Source organism: Schistocerca nitens, chromosome 9, assembly GCF_023898315.1.
Source record: "Schistocerca nitens isolate TAMUIC-IGC-003100 chromosome 9, iqSchNite1.1, whole genome shotgun sequence".
In the NCBI taxonomy this organism is placed as follows: Eukaryota; Metazoa; Arthropoda; class Insecta; order Orthoptera; family Acrididae; genus Schistocerca; species Schistocerca nitens.
In genome coordinates, this window is record NC_064622.1 from 352,898,526 (window position 1) to 352,906,777 (window position 8,252).

Genomic DNA, 8,252 nt, shown 5'->3' on the forward strand with positions numbered 1-8,252 from the left:
TCTAGTATAATATATTTGTCCAATGAATACCCGTTTATCATCTGCATTTCTTCTTGGTGTAGAAATTTTAATGGCCAGTAGTGTACCTACTAGACCATCAGTTTACGATGGCGTCCTCAAGAAAGCAATTCGTACAAGTAAATGCAGAAAACACATTGTCCAGTAAGACTAACTGAAAAATATGCCGTCATAGATAAGTAACAGGTTTTCAACATTCAGAATTATCCATTTGATGTATGTAGAACAAAACCATTAGCTAGCTCGCAGCCGTAAACGAGGGAAACACATGATCTACAGGACTTCAACAAGTACAGAGAAGAGCATCATGAGAGTGATGAGGAATATGCCTTACCAATGTACAGGCTTCAAAGCCAACGTCAAAGTATCTACTCCATATTGCCATCCCATTATCAAGTGAATGAGAATCCTATATAACCTTCCAGACCTTCTATGAATTGTCTATGTCTGTTAGCTTCCCCATGACTCCTAGTGACATAAAATTATATAGAGCATTTGTGAGCGAAGTGGAAGAAATGATTGCTAACAGTCCAGAACATTATATGGTTAGCCAGGTGAGAGACTAAGTCGCCCTCACTGGAGAAGAGTGAAGATTCAAGAACATAGTACAGAGTGAAAAACATAAAAGCGAATCCATAATGAAACCGCTATCTGGCATTGCGTATGAAAGAGTCTAAGACAACTAGTGCGACTTGGCGATATACGTTAGTACTGATTATTGCTGCCGTTCATCAGACGGCCACGAGTCACAGTGGTATTGAAAGTGTAGCTGTGGTCGTGTAATATGTCTTGTTCAAAACCGAAGGGAATGTCTATAGTTGAGACCTATATTCGTCCACAGTCGCTTGAATTAACACGTCAAGTGATCATAGTAGGAAAAATTCGGAATGTCAGTTACCAGCGAAGAGTAGCAGACACGATTTACTGAAATAATTGGCCAAGTGCGAGCAGGGTTCGCGCACTGAGTGTTCGGTACAAACTTAATTATGTATATAGATAGTTCATTTACGCCGATAATCAAGAATCTGAAAGATTTTTCTCTTTTATCGATAATGGCAAAATATCGTCCCCGGGAATTCCAAGACCGTATCAAAATCTCTACCTCAGACTAGCCTGAAGATACAAATAAAATCGAGCACGGGACTTACATATAAGATATAAAACATTTAATACAACATTTTATTTACTTACTAAAACATGATAACACATTTCATTTTAACATGCAGTAATATTTTTCTGTTATTCTTTTGATGGCGGATAAATGCGGTGTAAGTTCTGATGGTAAAATGATATTTTATATGATATAATTACAATTTTTCTTTACTTGTACTGTGGAATCTTGCTTGTCGCCAAATTTCATGAATCTAGGTCAACGTTTAGTACCATATAGGTTTTGATGAATGAGTTTGCGAGTATCAGAATATGTGCCGTATCTTTTGCCGACGTTTTGGATGTACTGACTTAGAAGCTAAATGTGTTACACCAACAAGGGATCGTAGACCTTACCCTAAAAACGGTGTACAACAGGTTAGGTTTCAAATATAAAACGAAATAGGCAATCTGCCTTTACAAATCCACAGACCACTGCCGGTAATGAAAAGAGACTTACCGGCAACCCAAAAATATAAGCACACAAGTTATCCCATCAACCAGGTGTTAAATACAGAGGGTTTCAGAAAACTGTAGACAATTTTTGATACTTAATATCTTTGAAATTTTTCAAGGTAGCGCAGTGCATTGTTTTCTCAACAGGTCTCAGCGCGCGTTTTGCAGCAGACGACAGTGCATCAATGAATGGTGTATGATTTTCATTTGAGCAACGTACAAGTGGTATTGGAAGTGCGAAATCATGATGGAGGTACAACGACAATGGCATAATGTGTACGAACTCAGCCACGAACACGTACAAAAGTACCGGCTGTTAATGGGTGGTGTGGTCTGCCATCGCGCTGTTTGATTGAGCCATTCTTCTTTGAAGGTACTGTAATTGATGAGGTGTATCATTTGGGATAAATCTGAAGCCGACTGTTCAGGATGTGCATAAGGAAAGGTCTGGCGGACCAGAAAAATCAACAAGTCCAGCTTCCAGCGCCACTGTGTTGCAACATTTTACTCGGTCATCTCAAAAATGTATGGAGCAATGTGCACGTGAAAGCTGGATCAGCCGACGAACCGTACAAAATATTCTGAAGGCTGCAAAGTTGAAAGTGTACATTCCAAGACCACTGCGCGATATAAACGAGGACGGCCCGGATCGAAGGATAGTGTACTGTGGGTGGTCTGAAAGCATGCTTCGCGAGGATGAACGATTTGCATGCTTGGTTATCTGGTATGACAAGGCACAATTCAAACTGAACCGTACTGGGCTCCTGAAAATCCTCAGATTTTTGTGAACAAACATTTTAATCTACCGGGTGTTAATGGGTGGTGTGGTCTGCCATCGCGCTGTTTGATTGTGCCATTCTTCTTTGAAGGTACTGTAATTGATTAGGTGTATCATCATGCGCTACAAACATCGATTTTACCTGCCATCCGAGAGGTGTGTTGAACTGCAAGATTTTATCTACAACAGGACTGCACTCGCTCTCACTACCACAGAGGTGTCAGAGGCTACTTGGAACACAAAGTGGACAATGGAGAGATCGAGGAGGAGCTGTTGAGTACTCACCACGGACTCCAGACCCTACATCTCTTGATTTCTACCTGTGGAGGACCTTGAAAAATGAAGTTTATCGGCAGAAGCCAGCTACACTCAACGAGCTACGGGAAAACATCGAGGCGTCCTGTGCGGCTGCCAAACCAGCAACACTGACAGACGTAGTTCGGTCAACAGGTCAGCGGCATCGACGTTGTTAAGCATCCAATGTGGGTCACTTTGAACACAAAAAAATAACCTTCCCAACGTGCGACAATTGTAACGGTATGTCATGTTCTTACATTAATATGGACTGTTAAATAGTGTCTACATTTTTCTGTACATATCTTGCCTAAAATTCTTCATGAATTAGAACTGAAACCATACCGCGTTTCAACTGTGCAACAGCTGTAGCAGACAGACAAACCGAAACAAACTGGTTATTTCTACTGCCTTCTGGAAAACATTGTTGGTAGACAGATAAACCTAATGTATTTGATATCAAACGAGGCATGATTTCATTCATCGGGCCATCGTGATTCGGGGAACGCAAGGAATTGGATTGTGGGGAATCCTCGCGAGATATTCTAAAGTCCACTTCACGACGAAAAAGTTTGTGTTTGGTGTGCAGTTTCCGGTAATCGTATAGCGATAAGAATATTTTTGCCGGATTATCAACGCCCGAATGAACTTCATAATTTTTGAAGAACTGACAATGAAAATGCCGCGCAGAGTGGCCGCGCGGTTTGAGGCGCCATGTCACGGATTGCGCGGCCCCTTCCTCCGGAAGTTCGAGTCCTCCCTCGGGCATGGGTGTGAGTGTTGTTATTAGCAGTTCGGTCCCTTAGAAATTCACACAAATTTTTGACAATGAAAAACAATAAAGCTTCTTCGAACAAGACGAAGCAACGTGCCACACATCAAACGTTTCACTTTTACAAATGAACGAAGAGTCGATAGCGGATAAGGGTTGTAATTTTGTGGTTTGGGGCTACTTAAACTAGAGAGTTTATGCATCTAATCCCCACGATATTGATGAAGTGGATGGAGGTGGATATCCAACGAGAAATCAACTGGCAAGAACGTTTTTCGTCAGACGACTCTCAATACGATCAGTCGAGCAAAAAAAGCGCATCGATCACCACGGTGATGATTTTGAAAATCTTTTCTAAAAATAATGTTGAGCCGGTGCGGAGCTGGTTGGAGAGTGGTAAGCGGCTGGGTTAAAAAAACTGTATATATCGTTTTTAAACAGTAACTTATTGTCAGTGAGCGACTGTAAAATACGCAATTTAATAGTGAAATCACTCATGATTAGTAAATAAGGCACTTAAACACAAAGGCTCACCGCATCACAAATACAGTTTTTAAAATGCATTGGTGCAAGATTACAATTTAAAAAAAGACAAAGAACGTTGCACGTTTGCTAGAAAAGATCAAAACTCCCTTTCTTTTCTTAACAAATAATTTCAAATACTAAGCAGATGCAACAAGAATTACTCAAATGGTTCAAATGGCTCTGAGTACTATGGGACTTATGGTCATCAGTCCCCTAGAACTTAGAACTACTTAAACTTAACTAACCTAAGGACATCACACAACACCCAGTCATCACGAGGCAGAGAAAATCCCTGACCCCGCCGGGAATCGAACCCGGGAACCCGGGCAAGAATTATTAATTTCCATATGGCCCTGCTCGTTAACACACCATTACAGGCCCGGAACTTCAGTTGATCGAACAAATAATTACACTTAGTTAATGCAACAGACGGTCTACCACGGTCAAGCTATTTCAAGTAATTAAATTGCACATACATATTTCCTTAAGGAGTACTACGCCGCGCACTTATAGGCCACCTTAAGCAGCACTGACCAATCGTAAGTGAACAAAATTTCACAACTCAAAAAAAACTTTAAAAACATTAAGACATATAGAATCAACTGCCGGCGGCCATGCATGCAAGTTTTACAATGGGCGACGGTGCTTTAGTATCTACACGAATTTGGTTATGAATAATTACTATAAAGGACTTTAAGCTAATTAACAAACATGCCTCCATGGGCAGGTAGACTATCAGGCTCGGTACCACAGTTATATAAACGGAATTTAGAATGAATCAGCTGTAGTAAATCGTAAGGTAAACTAATTATAATTAGATGTAAAAGTCCTCTGATTGTTATCACATACAACTGAAATATATAACCACAAACCAAGACACAAACTTAATTACATGGTATTACAGGCAAACAAGGTGCCAGAGACAGGGATTCGTGTGACATTGTTCTGGATGTCTTGTCCGAAAATTACCTTGAGCACATAGAGAACCAACTCGTGAGGGTAACATCTTAGACCTCCCGGCAACAAACAGATCTGAAATTTCTGAATCAGTTAACGTAGAGCAAGGTAACAGTAATCATAAATGACGGGTCCTACAAGGAATGTTAAGAACGGTAGGAAAATATATTTGTTCAGCAAGGGTGACAGGATACAAATTTCAGAATATCTCAACAATCAGCACTAAATATACGGTGATGAGGACGAAGATGTGGAGATCAAAAAATTCAAAGGCATCGTTCAACATGCCCTAGCCAAATATGTTCCGAGTAAGGTTTTAAGGGATGGGAAAGATCCACCATGGCTTAATAGCCGTATCAGAAAAGTGCTACGTAAACAAAGAGCACTATATCTCAGATTCAAGAGAAGTTAAAACCTAGCTGACACAGAAAAGATGAACGAAGCGAAAATGAGCGTAAGGAGAGCAATGAGAGAAGCGTTCAATAGTTTTTTAAAGTAAGACGTTGTCAACCGTCCTGAGTAAAAACCCAAAGAGATTTTGGTCGTATGTAAAATCAGTAAGTGGGCCAAAATCATCTATTCATTCTCTCAGCGATCACACCGGCACCGAAACGGAAGATAACAGAGAGAAGGCCGAAATACTGCGAAACTCAGCTCGCTCTGTTCCTCTATGAGATCCACAGCGCAGTGGACAATGGCGCTCGGGTTGTTGCCTTGTTCCATGATTTCAGTAAGCCATTTGAACCGTCCCGGTAATAAAGAAAATACGAGCTTACAGAGTATCGGAGCAGACTTGCGATTGTATTCAAGACTTTCTTGCCGATAGAATTCAACACGTCGCTCTTAACGGAACAAGATCGACAGATGTAAATTCAAAATCCGGAGTACCTGGAGTTGCTGTTTACAACACATATAAATGATCTAGAGAAAGCGTCGGACGCTCTTCAAGGCTATTCGCAGATGATGCACTTGTCTATACCAAAGTAGCAACACCAGAAGATAGTAAGAATCTGCAGAACGACCTTCATTGGACTGATCAATGGTGCAGTCTCTAGCAGTTGACCCTGAACGTAAATCAATGAAACATATTGCGCATACATACGAAAAGAAATCCACTACCGTATAGCTACACTATTGATGACAAAAAGCTGGAGACTCCGCCTGCCGTAAAATATCCAGGCGTAACTATCCAGAGGGACCTTAAGTGGAATGACCACATAAAACACATAGTGGAAAAAGCAGATACCGGACTCAGATTCATCAGAAGAATCTTAAGGAAATGTAATTCATCCACGAAAGAAGAGGCTTATAAGGCGCTTGTCCGTCCATTCTTGAGTATTGCTCATCTATCTGGGAACCCTGTCAGGTAGGACTGATAGAAGAGATAGAGAGGATCAAACTAAGAACGGGGCCGTTTCGTCTTTTAGCTGGCGAGAGAGCGTTGCGGAGATGCTGAAGAAGCTCCACTGGCAGACGTTACAAGAGAGGCGTTGTGCATCATGGAGAAATTTACTATCGAAATTTCGGGACATCGTATTACTTCCCGCCACATATATCTCGTGTGTTGACCACGAGGAGAAAATTCTAGAAATTAAAGCCATTACAGAGGCTTTCCAACAATCATTCCTCCCACACACTATTCGCGAGCTGAACAGAGCTAGAGGGATCAGATAGTGGTACCGAAAGTACTCTCCACCACAAACCATTAGGTGACTTGCGGAGTACGATGAAGCAAGCAATGGCAGTAGCTCATCACATATACAGAAAGAATTAGCAAAGCACAGCGTGCAGGAATGTCAAACAAACAAATCACAACATAATTATTACATAAGTGACTAATCTGTCAAACAAGTAGTAACAAGAGGGAGCTCACACCATGACTCCTGCGCTGTCGTTAAATCCGGAAGAGTAGGAAGCGGTGCAGATCTCTTCTGAACAGCACGTTGCAAGGCATCCAAGATACGCTCAATAATGTTCATGTCAGGGAAGTTAGGCGGCTAGCGGAAGTGTTTAGACAGAAGAGTGTTTCTGGAGTCACTCTGTAACAATTCTAGACGTGTGGGGTGTCGCATTTGAAACGTCCCCTTAGAAAAATTATTGAATTACTGTGCTGATAAATCTCTTACATTATTTGATTTTCAAACAGCTGAGCAAAACTGAACGTACTCAGACATTTCGCTCTTTATCTATTCTGATCAACACTAAACTGACACACAATATTTTTTAGCGCAACGCAATCTGACTTTCAATAGTCCCTACAAAAGAATGGCCCTGACTAACATTAACCTATACCTTTCACAAATCACTTACTTCACAAAAATCTTCGTTACTCGAACTACTGCAATACAGCGAGCGCCACTACTGCCAGCTAAATGGCTCAAATGGCTCTGAGCACTATGGGACTTAACATCTATGACCATCAGTCCCCTAGAACTTAGAACTACTTAAACCTAACTAACCTAAGGACATCACACACATCCATGCCCGAGGCAGGATTCGAACCTGCGACCGTAGCAGTCGTGCGGTTCCGGACTGAGCGCCTAGGACCGCTAGACCACCGTGGCCGGCCTGCCAGCTAAATAAAAGATTCACACTACGGAAGGCACTACCTACTGATAGGCATAGTTAGCAAATGAAAGATTTTAATAGAGAACAAACAATGTATTTACCTTAATAGTGTTGAAAAATCATAATATACATAGCAGTTCATGACATCCAGTCTTACAAATTTCTAAACTCCGCCATTTCTCTCCTCACATCCACCACTGCTGACGGCTCACCTCCAACTGCGCAACGCTACGCGTTGTTCGCATCCAGCTGCCCAACACTACAATGGCAGACAACAATGCAAATTAGCCACAGACTGCACACAGCACAGCCAGTGATTTTCATACAGAGCGCTACGTGGCGTTACCAATAAGAAAACCTAAACAACCTACTTACATAGTCCCCATGCTCCCCACAAAAAATTTTACAAATTGTTTTGAGCAGTGGCCAATACAGATTTGAAAAAATTTTTTCATAATTACAATAACAAAGAAATCAATTGCACACACTTATCGATACAATGTTGGTCAAAAACTAAAATTTTCTCACAGTCCATAAAGACAGTCCTGATCATTCATCACAGTAAAATTGCAGTGTTTTTTTTTCTCAAAGTCTGAGCAGTAAAAGAGAATGCACATGGAAGTAGTGGATTTCAATGCAGTCTTGAAGAAGTAGTGTTGTCCTTCCAACGGAAAGACAGTGCTGACTCTTGACATGCAGACAGGTAATGGGCCACAACAGAGCAAACCCACCGCA